Source organism: Aquarana catesbeiana, linkage group LG06, assembly GCF_042186555.1.
Source record: "Aquarana catesbeiana isolate 2022-GZ linkage group LG06, ASM4218655v1, whole genome shotgun sequence".
In the NCBI taxonomy this organism is placed as follows: domain Eukaryota; kingdom Metazoa; phylum Chordata; class Amphibia; order Anura; family Ranidae; genus Aquarana; species Aquarana catesbeiana.
Genome location: NC_133329.1, coordinates 49,426,283 through 49,439,963, shown reverse-complemented (window position 1 = coordinate 49,439,963; position 13,681 = coordinate 49,426,283). Strand labels below are relative to the sequence as shown.

The following is a 13,681-nucleotide window of genomic DNA, read 5'->3' as shown; positions in this document are numbered from 1 at the left end:
ATGTGGAGAAACGTAAAGCAATGCACTTGGGGTCAAAAAACATAAATTAAAAATATTCACTAGGTAAAGAACAGCTGGGAGAATCAAGGATGGAGAAGGCTCTAGAAGGTGATAATAGATGACAGATTGAACAACAGCATGCAGTGCCAAGCTGCAGCTAACAAAGCAGGCAGAATATTAGCTTGCATAAAACAAGTGATATACTCTAGGAACAAAACTATAATCCTGCCACTTTATGAAACTCTGCTAAGGCTTCATCAGGAGTTTTCCATCCAGTTCTGGTCACCAGTCCTCCGAAGGGATGTGCTGGAGTTGGAGAGAGTCCAAAGAAGGGCAACAAAACTAATAAGGGAACTGGAGGACCTCAATTACGAGGAACGACTGCAAACAATAAATTTATTCTCACTGGATATGAGAGTCCCAGGGAGTGTAAAAGGACACGGGGCACACAATGAGACTGAAGGAGAAGCGGTTTAACCTTAAACTGCAAAAGGCGTTCTTCATTGTTAGGGCAATAAGGATGTGGGACTCTCTCCCACAATTGGTGGTGGATGCGGGGAGTGTGGATATTTTTTAAAAGACTCTTAGATGTGGATCTTAAAGGACACAACATACAGGCATATGGGAAATCATTATAGACACTGATACACATACACCTACACAGGTTGAACTGGACAATTGTCTTTTTTTAGTCTTACCGACTATGTAACTAGGTCATTAAAAAGCACTTTCTATGTGTATTTATCTACCAGCCAAAGCCAGCTTAGTTCTGGCTGAGTACAAATAAGAAACCCCTTCACTATGGTACATAGCACAAGCTCTGCATAGCACTGTCCTTCAACGAGATATAGTCAGGTCCATAAATATTGGGACAGCAACACAATTCTAATCTTTTTGGCTCTATACACCACCACAATGGATTTGAAATTAAATGAACAAGATGTGCTTCAACTGCAGACTTTAAGCTTTAATATTTATGGACCTGACTGTACTTGCGTCAAAGTAGTCCTGCCTTCACCTGAAGTCCACGGAGTGACATATTCAGATTGTATGGCTTGTGTTCAAATTACACATCACACTTAATAAAGCCTTAACTGGGTACCTACATTAGTGTATTATAGACTGCCTACCTCTGACCCCAGTGTTTAAGACTTTTACACACAGTAGGTATTATGCCGCGTACACACGGTCGGACTTTTCATCTACAAAAGTCCGACAGCCCATCCGACAGACTTTCGGCGGACTTTTGGCGGACTTGCAGCAGACTTTCTAATGAACGGACTTGCCTACACACGATCACACAAAAGTTCGACAGCCTAGTACGCGGTGACGTACACCAAGTCCGACGAGACTATAAAACGGAAGTTCAATAGCCCGTACGACACCCTTTGGGCTCCTTCTGCTAATCTCGTGTTTATCTCGTGTTAGTAGAAGTTTGGTGAGAGATGATTCGCGCTTGTGAGACTCGTATTTTTCAGTTCGTTTTAACTGTTGTTCAGTCTCTGCTTGTGAGGTTTGTATCTGCTTTTCAGTGCGTTTGGTCAGTTAGCATTGAGAAATCTTTGTTTTATTGTCTGCTCGTTCCTGATTTTCAGGTCGCTCTTCACAGGCCTTGCTGTTCTTCAGTGCGTTCTGTTAAGCGTGTTCTGACAAGCCGACCATTTTGAAGCCATGTTACCTGTACGTACTCGTCGTCGAGCATGTGCATTGTATGTGCTTGGTGCTGTAGTTCATTCTTCAGCCCAAGACCAGTCCATGAACAGGGCGAGGAGGAGTTCCTGGACCAAGAATTGGTTGCTCCAGCGTGACCAGTTCTGTCACATGCCATTGCTCCCTGAGATCCGTGAGAATAATCCTGAGGATTTCAGGAACTTTCTCTGGATGACGGACCCCGTTTTTGACCGTTTGTTGGTTTTGCTGACCCCCTATATCAGCAGGCAGGATACCTGCATGAGGCAAGCCATCACTCCGGAGCAGAGGCTAGTTGCCACGTTGCGGTACTTGGCGACAGGGAGAAGCCTGCAGGACTTGAAGTTCTCGACAGGCATCTCCCCCCAGGCTCTGGGGATCATTATCCCAGAGACCTGTTTTGTCATCATCCAGGTCCTGCAGAAGGACTATATTAAGGTAAGAATTTTTTCTTTTATTAGCATCACATGTTATTTTATTTAATCTTTGATAATGTAATGCATTTCTTAACTCAAACACTACTTACCATCATTGCAATATAATATGAATGTCCCCTTTTTCTCCTCATGCATGCTGTAATTTTTTCCTGTTCTTTTTTGTCATGCATGTATATTTGCCTTCACTAACCTCCCCAGCATACAATGCTGGGCACATATCCACCTAGTCTACTCAGTTTGAATGTATTTAGTCATCTGCATTGTATTTTGTTTCCCCTAAACTCCATCCAAATAGTGTGCGTCACATTAACTAGATTTCCAAACCCCTTACCCCACCTAAACTCCATCCAAACAGTGTGCGTGTCATTAACTTGATTTCCAAACCCCTTCCCCCCCTAAACTCCATCCAAATAGTGTGCGTGTCATTAACTTGATTTCCAAACCCCTTCCCCCCCTAAACTCCATCCAAATAGTGTGTGTGTCATTAACTTGATTTCCAAACCCCTCCCCCCCCTAAACTCCATCCAAATAGTGTGTGTCATTAACTTGATTTCCAAACCCCCCCTAAACTCCATCCAAATAGTGTGCGTGTCATTAACTAGATTTCCAAACCCCTCCCCCCCTAAACTCCATCCAAATAGTGTGCGTGTCATTAACTAGATTTCCAAACCCCTTCCCCCACCTAAACTCCATCCAAATAGTGTGCGTGTCATTAACTAGATTTCCAAACCCCCCCTAATAATTTGCTATAATGTTCTGTGGTGTTGATTTTTACAAAGCAAATATATGTTGCACTTTGCAAAATGCATTTGCACTCTGCAAGTGCATTTGCTCCAGGGCTTTAGTAAATGAGCAGAAGCTCTGCTGATTTCCATCATCCAATCATGTCCAAGCCACAAAGTGTTTGGATTAATTGCCCTTGCATGTGATTGGGTACTCCTTGCAACATGAAGCCTTTTTACCCTACCTCATTTACTAAGCTGTGGAGCAACTGCACTTGCAGAGTGCGACAACTGCACTTTTCAAACTTTTTAAAATTTTTTTTTTGTTTTTTAAAAACAGGCCTCTTTTTTTATTGTTTTTTAAAAACAGGCCTTTTTTAAAAATGAAAAAAATTTTTTTTTTGGAAAACAGGCCTCTATTTTTTAATTTTTTATTTAAAATTATTTTTTTTTTTTTTTGGAAAACAGGCCTCTATTTTTTAAATTTTTAAAAAAAATTTTTTTTTTTTTGGAAAACATGCCTCTATTTTTATGTTTTTTTTTTTTCAAAACAGGCCTCCATTTTTTTAAGATTTTTTATTTATTTTTTGTTAAACAGGCATATAATTTTGACCAAATAAAAAAGAGAAGGCCCAGAATGGGGTCAGCAAACAAGGAAATGAGGAACATGATCGATGTTTTTTGGGTTGAAAAAGGGCATTTAGATTCGACCCAAAACATCGATCATGTCCTTCATTTCCTGCTGCATACTATCCAGCCGATTCCGCATTTAATCGATCTCCCCATTCCAGGCCATTATTTGAGCAATTAGTCGTTGGGCACTGTCTGTTGTGAAATTGTCACTCGGACCTAAAATTGAATGAAAAAAAGATGTGTTTAGAAATATGCAGACATACATAGTTTACCTTACCATAAGCTGGTGTCTCAGACACTGACCTGGTGGGGTGCTCATGTCGCATATTTCCAAAACATCCTCGGGGTGGCGCTGTTGCTTGAGTCAAGCACAACCAGATCACCTAAAATAGAGTTAAAAATTTTCATCAAAAAATATGCAGCCATGCATAGATTACCGTAAGCTGGTGTGTCAGACACTCACCTGGTGGGGTACCCATGTCGCCCACCTCTCTTTCCTCCACATCCTCAATGGGGCTTGGGCTGATTTCCCAAGTATGTTCTTTCGGTTGGGGGGGACTGGGTTCTTTTTGGCTGAGTCTTTTCTCCCCTATGTGAACCAAAAAATTAATATACTTAGCACACAGATATTTTAGTACATAGTAATCTTCAAACATTGTAGTGAAGTGGTGTACAAATTGTCTGTTTGTGTAGAGTTCCTAGTTTAATAAATTTTAAATTTTTTAAAGACATATGTAGATAGATAGATATATCGATATCTATAAATATCTATCTATCGATCGATCGATCGATCGATATAGATATAGAGATAGAGATAGAGATATAGAGATAGATATAGATATAGAGATAGATATAAAGATATAGATATAGAGATAGATAGATCGATCGATCTGTATATATGTAACAAGGTTTATTAAAAGATCATATCAAACGATGAAAAACTCGTACAGTAAAGAAAAGCACATGGAGCAGTATACAAGGTAATAAACAGAAGATGAACACACGACAAGTACTTACTTTTTTTCGGCACTTTACGGATCCGTCTGTACTGATCCGGCTCCTGGAGTTTGAGGTCGGACCATCTTTTCCGAATCTGATCTTTCGAGCGCCGTACCCAAAAAGAAACATGTAATGTCTTCACCACCTTTGCCATTATTTTGGCTTTTCTCAAATTTGGCCGGGCGTACGGTCCATACTTCCCATCATAGTCCTTTTTTTTCAGAATTGCCACCATTTCCACCATCTCTTTAAAGGACATATTGGAGGCCTTAAATCTCGGCTTCCCGGATCGTGACGTTCCGGCCTCCGGGCTTTCGTCGCTACCTGAGGTAGTACACACCTGATGTGTATCCACCATTATTCATCCCACTACGCACCGTAGAAAGAATGGGCGGAGAATATGAGTTAAAATCGAACATCAGGGGCGGGCGCCGCAGGCGGAGTTTCACACATGCGCAGTGTATAAAGAGAGGTATTGTGCATGTGTCGTACGTACGTTCTGTGCGTAGAGTCAAGGGGCAGAGAATATGAGTTAAAATCGAACGTCAGGAGCGGGCGACACAGGCGGAGTTTCACACATGCGCAGTGTATAAAGAGGGGTCTTGCGCACGTGTCGTACGTACGTTCTGTGCGTAGAGTCAAGGGCGGGGTATATGCGTAAAGAAAAAGAACGTCAGGGGCGGGCCAAGCAGGCGAAGTATTACGCATGTGCAGTGTATAAAACATTGTTACGTATTGTGTCGTACGTACGTTCTGTGCGTAGGTGATAGCGGACCAGGACGCTACAAAACAAAGGTAATTTAAATTTATAAATTTGGTCAAAACTTTGTAGCAAGCAGCCTATATGGCTTGACAGATTGATGAGGCTTATGTAGGGATAAGATGATGAGGGTTTAGCAGAAACATAAGTGTTTTTTGTCTTGTGTCTTTATCTTTTATAGACATTATGAATGCCCAATTTAAAGAGCCAGAATTTTTGTCGGCTTTCATTGACAAATACAGAGAGATGAGGAATCTGTGGGAGGTCAAACACCCTCAATATTATTTGAAGCATGTCAGGAAGTCAACGCTGGAGAGACTTCTGACATTTGTCCAGACGACCATCCCGGAAGCAACGATGGAGATGTTGTTAAAGAAAATTGGGATCTTGAGGAACATGTATAAGAGGGAGCATAACAAGATCCAGGATTCCATGAGATCAGGAGCATCAGCAGATGATGTATATGTACCCAGGCTGTGGTACTACAATAAACTACAGTTTCTCGATGACCAGACTGAATCCAGGGCATCACTTTCAACCCTTCCCTCCACCCTTCCCTCCACCCTTCCATGCACTCTTCCATGCACCCTTCCCTCCACCCCAGCAGAGGCTGATGAGGACCAAGCTGGGTCTTCCATCCTGGAAGAACCGGATGTGACCATCTGGAATCAGGTAAATTAATTTCACAAATATTTACTGTCCTAATATTAATGATGTTAACTGGATGTTATAATTGATTAAAATAATTTTCTCCTAAAAATGATGTATACATATCAATTGACAGTAGTGGCCAAATATGTTTGTCACCTGCTAAAAAAAATTATGGTGTCTGATTTCTAGACTCTTTTATTAAGAGATGTATTCACATTGAATTTGCTAGTCATGAGAAGCAAATTGTGTGTCATTGATGAACCCAAAACAAAATACTAAAACTATGTCCTTTTTTTATACACAGGATGAGGGCAGCCAGGAGGAATGTGGGGAAAGTGGCAGGCAGGAGGAGACCGGGCCCATGGACAGCCTGGAGGAGGCCAGATACAGCATTATCCTGGAGGAGGCCGGACCCAGTGTCAGACAGGAGGTGGCCGGACCCAGTGTCAGGCAGGAGGTGGCCGAACCCAGTGTCATCCTGGAGGAGGCCGGACCCAGTGTCAGGCAGGAGGTGGCTGGGCCCAGTAGGAGCCTGACACAATCGCAAGTGCCTCCCCTCCGCCTTCCAAAAAAAGGGCCAGGAAGGGGACGGTGACACAGGAGGCATCCCTGAGCCTCATGCGAGAGGCCACCAATTTTTTGAGGAGCCCCCCCGAACCTGAAGAGGCCTATGGGTGCTACTTAGCCAGCAGGCTGCTTAAAATGGAGTGGGGCCAATGCCTCATTTGTGAGAGACTGTTTGGGGAAACAATACACAAGGGGCTGCAGGGCGAGCTAACCAGCAACACACAATTACATGAGGCAGCCCCCCTCCTCCTCCTCCTCCTCCTCCTCCTCCTTCTCCTCCTGCCACAACTCAAACACCAGAGCCACAGCCTCCAAGGAAGGCTGCAGGGAAGGCTGCAGGGAAGGGTGCAGGGCAGCGTGGAGGAAAGGCTGCAGGGAAGAGAAGAAAGTGATGACCTGGGTTCAGTCTGGTCTGACAGAAGACGCAGGCTGTTGTAGTACCACAGTCTGGGGACATCTATATCATCTGCTGCTGCTGTTGATCTCTGGGATTCCTGGACCAGATTGTGCTCCCTCTTATATGGACTCCTCAAGATCCCAATTTTCTTGTCCACAGACTTTTTCCAGCGTTGACTTCCTCTTTATTTTTTTTAGACCATAAATAAATGGATATTTGAGTTTATGAAAAGACTTTATGTGTTTTAATTTAAATCATTGATTTAGACACAATGTCAAATTAACAAGGGACAACAATCTCCTTGAGGTTGCAAAAACACACAAAAAAAAAAAAAAAATTAATGTTCTAGTGGTAACTTAAAAAAAAAAAAATTATACATAACCAAAAAAGGTTCTTTGTGTTAACTTTATATACAAAAGAAAAAAATCACAATAAACAAAAAAATGGTTCTTTGTGGTAAGTTAAAACAAACAACATTAAAAACAAACAAAAATGAAAGAAAAATGTATTTGTGTTCAATTTAACCCCCCTGGCAGTATTCCCGAGTCTGGCTCGGGGTGGATTTTTAATGCCAAAAGCGGTATCCCCAAGCCAAACTCGGGATCGCATTGCAGGATCCAGGAAGAGTTTACTTACCTTGTCCCCTGGATCCTGCGATGTCTCCCCGCTGTGATCGGCGAGCCGCTGTGTCTCGCTCGATTCACAGTGCCGAGCTCCGTTCCCTGCAAGCGTTGCGACGCACGGGGGCAGAGTTCGGCGGCAAATTCAAAAAGTGAAACACACAGTACAGATACAGTATACTGTAATCTTACAGATTACAGTACTGTATCAAATAATTACACACCCCCTTTGTCCCTAGTGGTCTGTCTAGTGTCCTGCATGCAGTTTTATATATATAAAAACTGTTCTTTCTGCCTGGAAACTGGAGATTGTCCATAGCAACCAAAGCTGTCTCTTTACATCAAAAGTGGCTTTAGACCAGCTAGAAAACAGCGATAATAAATTAGAATCACTCGCAGAATTGAGCGATAGTGATTTGTGGGGAAATCCGTAAACAAACACTAAAAGTAACGAAAGCGACAATTCTGCAACTGAGCAAATTTCAGTGTTTTTAATTTGATTACATTATTGAATAATTTTTATTATTATTATATTATTATTTGTTATAATTATTTATAGTTATTTATTATATTATAATATTTTATTTTATTTTTCAAACTTTATCATACCCGGGATGTCTACTAGACTCTGGTTTGGACATATTTAAGTGAACTATTCCTAAGAATTACAGGCCTACAATATAAAACGCCAAATTTCTGTGCAAAATAATGGTACCGCTTTCAGCACCTAAAATCTGAAATAATCATACCGCCAGGGAGGTTAAGAAATACAAAACTAAAAAAAAAAAAAAAAAATGGTTCTTTGTGGTAACTTTACAAACCCTAAAAAAAAAAAAAAAAAAAAAAAAAAAAGGTAGATAAAGATAAAATAAGTTCGACAACAATCATAAAATAAACATCTGGAGAAAATCTATAATAAAAGATGACTCCCCCCCAAAAAAAAGTGTAAAAATTATTATTAGTATGGAGACATTGTTTTTAAAAATAATACTATATCATTCATGAGATCAAAGAAAAAGAATCCAGAAATCAGTTTGGGAGAACTCTGTTTGAATATGAACAGCAAAACATCTTCGTTCTTTATAGCATTCGAACACTAGTTTTACTAGACCGAGTGCTTCCGTTTAGTTTTTGCTTATGAGCATGCGTCGTTTTTTTGTCCGTCGGACTAGCATACAGACAAGCGGATTTCTGGGTCCGGCGTAGTTACGATGTAAAGATTTGAAGCATGTTTCAAATCTAAAGTTCGTCATCTTTGCAGCTGGAAAAGTCAGCTGAAAGTCCGGGGAAGCCCACACACGATCGGATTACCAGCCAGCTTTAGTCCGTCGGCCCCTGTCGGACTTTTGTAGACGAAAAGTCAGACCGTGTGTATGCGGCATTAGGGTTGCCACCCATCCAGGATTCACCCGAACAGTCCAGGTTTTGAATCGTGTGTCCGGGTTTCAGACCACCTGAAACCCGGACACAATATTCAGAATGGACAGTGGATCCCCAAGGAACTAAATACCATAACCGCCGAATACATAGATGTGCACATGGGCCCCATACATGGGCAGGAGAGAAAAGTATGCTTGATCTGTTCCTCCTCCTTCCGCCCCTACCCCTCTGTCTGCCCACCTATACTCCACTCCCTAATGTTTTGTGCCTCAGGAAAGGGATGTGTGGGTGGGAAGATTGACAACACTACCTGTTAACAGTTGGTTTGCACTGTTGAGACACAACAGTGACAAGGACAGTTAGATCATGTGTGCAGCCTCCAGAGAAGTTACTTCAGCATGTTGGAGAGCCCACAGTGCCCTGGCATCTCTGTTATGAACTATTTTCAATCTATTTACTAGCATCTGGCTTGGGTGAGGCCTTACCTACGAGACATAGAACTTTGCTGCTTAACTCAATAGGTTCAGATGGCTATAGGGTTTTCTCAACTCTTGGAGAAGATTCTATATAAATGATATACATATAAAGGAAAAGTAAAATGGTATTACAGAGTGTTCTTTGCCCTCATTCAGGGAATGGTGTTGCTATGAGGAATATATGTACATACAGTATCTCACAAAAGTATGTACACCCCTCACATTTTTATAAATATTTTATTCTATCTTTTCATGTGACAACACTGAAGAAATGACACTTTGCTACAATGACAATTGCGCGGTCATGTGACTTGTACACAAACAAAATGTATTTCCTTTTTTTCCCCCACAAATAGAGCTTTCTTTTGGTGGTATTTGATCACCTCTGCGTTTTTTGGGGTTTTTTTGCGCTATACAAAAAAAGAGCGAAAATTTTGGAAAAAAAAACAATGTTTTACTTTTTGCTATAATAAATATCCAAAAAAGAAATAAATAATTTCTTCACCAGTTTAGGCCAATATTTATTCTTCTACATATTTCTGGTAAAAAAAAAAATCGCAATAAGCGTATATTGATTGGTTTGCGTAAAAGTTATAGCATATACAACATAGGGGATAGATTTATGGCATTTTTTATTATTACATTTTTTACTAGTAATGGCTGTGATCAGCGTTTTTTTAGTGGGACTGCGACATTGTGGCAGACAGATCGGATACTTTTGAAACTTTTTTGGGACCAAATATCCTTCCTGGATATTCAAATTCTGATCCAGGAGGATGGCAGATTGGAGACTACTTTATTTTGTAGGGAAACTGCAGGGAATACGCTAATTGATGCTACCAGTTCCCATTTAAAGCCATTGATACATAGTATTCCATATAGTCAATACTTGAGATTACGCACGATCTGTTCTAATGAGGCCTTCTTTAGAAAAGAGACAGACCTCCCGAGAGAGAGACTATTGGCCGTGGTTATTCAAAACTATATTGAAAAAAGGCCTTTTAAATGGCCTTAGGTCACACATGAAAGCAAGCCCTGTTCAAAAGGAAAAAGATAAGGGAGGATAATGCGGCAAGGGTTATTTTAACCTATACCTACCAACATTCATGTATACATGGGATTACTACAGAAACCTTGGTACTAGGGATGAGCCGAACACCCCCCGGTTCGGTTCGCACCAGAACATGCGAACAGACAAAAAATTTGTGCGAACACAGTTAAAGTCTATGGGACACGAACGTGAAAAGTCAAAAGTTCTCAATTTAAAGGCTTATATACAAGTTATTGTCATAAAAAGTGTTTGGGGACCCGGGCCCTGCCCCAGTGGACATGTAACAATGCAAAAAAAAGTTTTTAAAACGGCCATTTTTTCAGGCACAATGATTTTAATAATGCTTACAGTGACACAATAAAAAGGAAATATTATGTTAAATAGTGTGCCTGGGGGTTCCCTTAGTCTGCCTGTAAAGTGGTGCATCTTTCTCATGTGTTTTATTGTGCCTCAGCAAAATGACATTTCCAAAGGAAAAAATTTAATTCAAAATTGCTTGCGGCTGTAATATATTGCTGGATCCCGGCAATATAGATAATAATAAATGAAAAAAATTGGTGCCCCCCCCAAGTCCATACCAGGCTGCTTTCTCGGGTAAGGGTCTGGTATAGATCTTGGGGGAGACCCCCACGCCATTTTTTTTTTAATTTTTGGCATGGGGTTCCCCTTAACCACTTCAATACACTGTGTTATATAAACTACAGTGCCTGCACTGACTGAATATAGAGTCTACACTGAATATCTAGTCTACACTAAATGCAGAGTGTGTATATATATATATATATATATATATATATATATATTAAATCCACTGCCACTAACTAACCTGCCTGCCCAGTCTAGCTCAATCCATCTCCATCCACAGTCACACACTATACACGGCTGCTATGTAAGCAGCCATATATAGTGTGGGGCATGAACTTAGTCCCCCTGAGCCATGATTGGCTAAAGGCACCCAGCAGAGTGCTCTGTGATTGGCCAAAGCATGCAGGTCAGGTGCATGCTTTGGCCAATCATCAGACATCAATGCACTGCGATCTCGCAGTGCATTATGGGGCGTTTCCGCGGCGCTCTAATTTGCCACGAACGCCTCATAATATTCGATGTTTAGCGAACGGGCGAACACCCGATGTTCGAGTCGAACATACGTTCGACTTGAACATCGAGCTCATCCCTAATTGGTATTTACTGACTAACAAATCCACTCTCAGAAAATACATCAGTGATTTACTAAATATTACGCTCAGACGGGCTAAATCATTAAGGGATAAACTGACGTAAAGTCATTTTCAACCAAAGGAGGTAGAGGACCGGACATAGAAAGGGACATAGAAATGGGAAGCTGTATTCACTCCCACATCATGTAAATTGTCAAACCTTAGGGGTACATTATGTACATTATGTTCTGCAAATGTGGTGCCTTCTACATAGGGAAACCAAACGCACCTACTGGTTGAGGATCAAGGATCATATCTATTATATTAGAAAAAATATTTTATCGACACTGACAGGACACCATGTGGGGTTTCACCATTTGGGAGATGTCTCTATGGTTAAATTTGCAGCATTAGTTTGGATCCTAGAGGATCCAAGGAGAGGGGGGGGGGGGGGGGACTTTGACAAAAGAGTCCTTCAACGGGAAATGTGGTGAATTTACACTTTGAAAGCCACCACACCCCAGAGTTATACAATGTTATAAGTTTTAAACCCTTTTTGAAATAAATGGAGGGCACTGCATTCGTAAATGTTTTTTCTTTTATACCTGATGGGTTTAGAGGGGTTTCTTTCCTCCTTGGAAGTATAGGATATCTAGATAATATACATCACATTCTTTGTATATATATTTGTAAGACCTATTTATCTCTGATTCTTTTCTCATGCCTTTTTTGTTAAGAGTTGTATGTATGTTATGCCTAACCCAGTCACTTTGGTGGGCTGTAGGACATGAGTGTTACTATGTGAATATTCAATTGTGTACCCCGTTGGTTATTAGGGAGCTCATTGGGATGATGGTCCTGTGGGCAGACACATGCATGCCATGCATCACCCGCCCTGTTTTCTCAGGCGGAGTTGTTTTCCTGTAGTGGCACCCCCTTTCTCTGGAGGAGGCGCCTCAGTTTGTGGACCTCGCTGTACCTGGGTGGCCCAGCCCCTCTGCTGCTTGTCAGAGCAGGGCTTGAAGCTGAGGACATTGAGTTGGGATCCACTGGATCTGCCGTGCACCGTTGCGCATGCACGACAGCAACACACACATGACGTCATGACATCACCTCCATGGCACCATTTTGGCGCCCAGCGGCGTTCCGATTGGCGTCATATATTAGGTAGGGGTTTGTCTGCCCCTGTGAAGGTTCAGACAACAGGCGTGTTGAGTTTGTATTGCAAAGGTGAGACTCTACCCATAGTACTTGGATGAAGCTACTTTCTTTCTCCTGCTTGAGATTTGCTGTTACCCCCTCCTCCCCCCTTTACATTTTATAGACAGTGAGATGACATCAGGGCTACAATTTACTGTCTACTATTTGGTACCTTGAGTGCAATGACTGCTTCTAGAGCGGGGGCGCTATTGAATGATCTTAGAGATAAAGGTGCACTGTAGGGATAATCCTATGCTAGATTGCCTGTCTCTTGAGGTTGGATTGTTAACTAGGAGGGTTATCTTTGTATATGTTGTCATCTCTCAGTTGGACCCATTTGTTGTACTGCTGGGTTTCTCAATGAGGGTATACACTACTGGGAATCAACTCTACCTGTTTTTGATCTACATCATATCCCTCATTTTCCTCCTCTCGTTTGTATAAGCAAGATGGCATACTAGATAGATTAACCTGTGAGATTGCAGTGCCTTCATCTTGATAGGGAACTGATGACCCTTTGTTTACCACTCTATGAGGTAAGTCTATAATTGTTTGAGTGGAAGTAACTATCATGTGCAGATTTGGGTCACTTTTATGACCTTGTTATAGATTTTGTATCCTTTTAGAGTGCACCTCATGGTCTTTGATACCAGATGTTTTGGGACTCTATGGGCTTCTTTTGGGCCTGTTTGTCCGGGTCCAGGTTAGGGGTGGTTCATTCCTCCTCCTTCCCCCACCCCTCCTTGGGTGAGGCTTCTGTGTCCGCCCCCAAGACTTTTTATCATCCACTCCCTGCGCATATCCTTACCAGGCAAACATGGTGCTGCATGTGGAGGATAAATCTTCAGTGATAATCACAGCTCCCGGGGGTACATCCGAATATAGATATCCTGATCCACGGATGTACCCCCAGGAGCTGTGATTATCACTGAAGATTTATCC

The 13,681-nt window shown here is 41.6% G+C and overlaps 1 pseudogene; it reads right to left on the bottom strand.

Annotated features, from left to right (window-relative positions):
* The window catches only part of LOC141147955 (interferon-induced very large GTPase 1-like), an 81,644-nt pseudogene that overhangs the window by 51,684 nt on the left and 16,279 nt on the right, over positions 1–13,681 (bottom strand).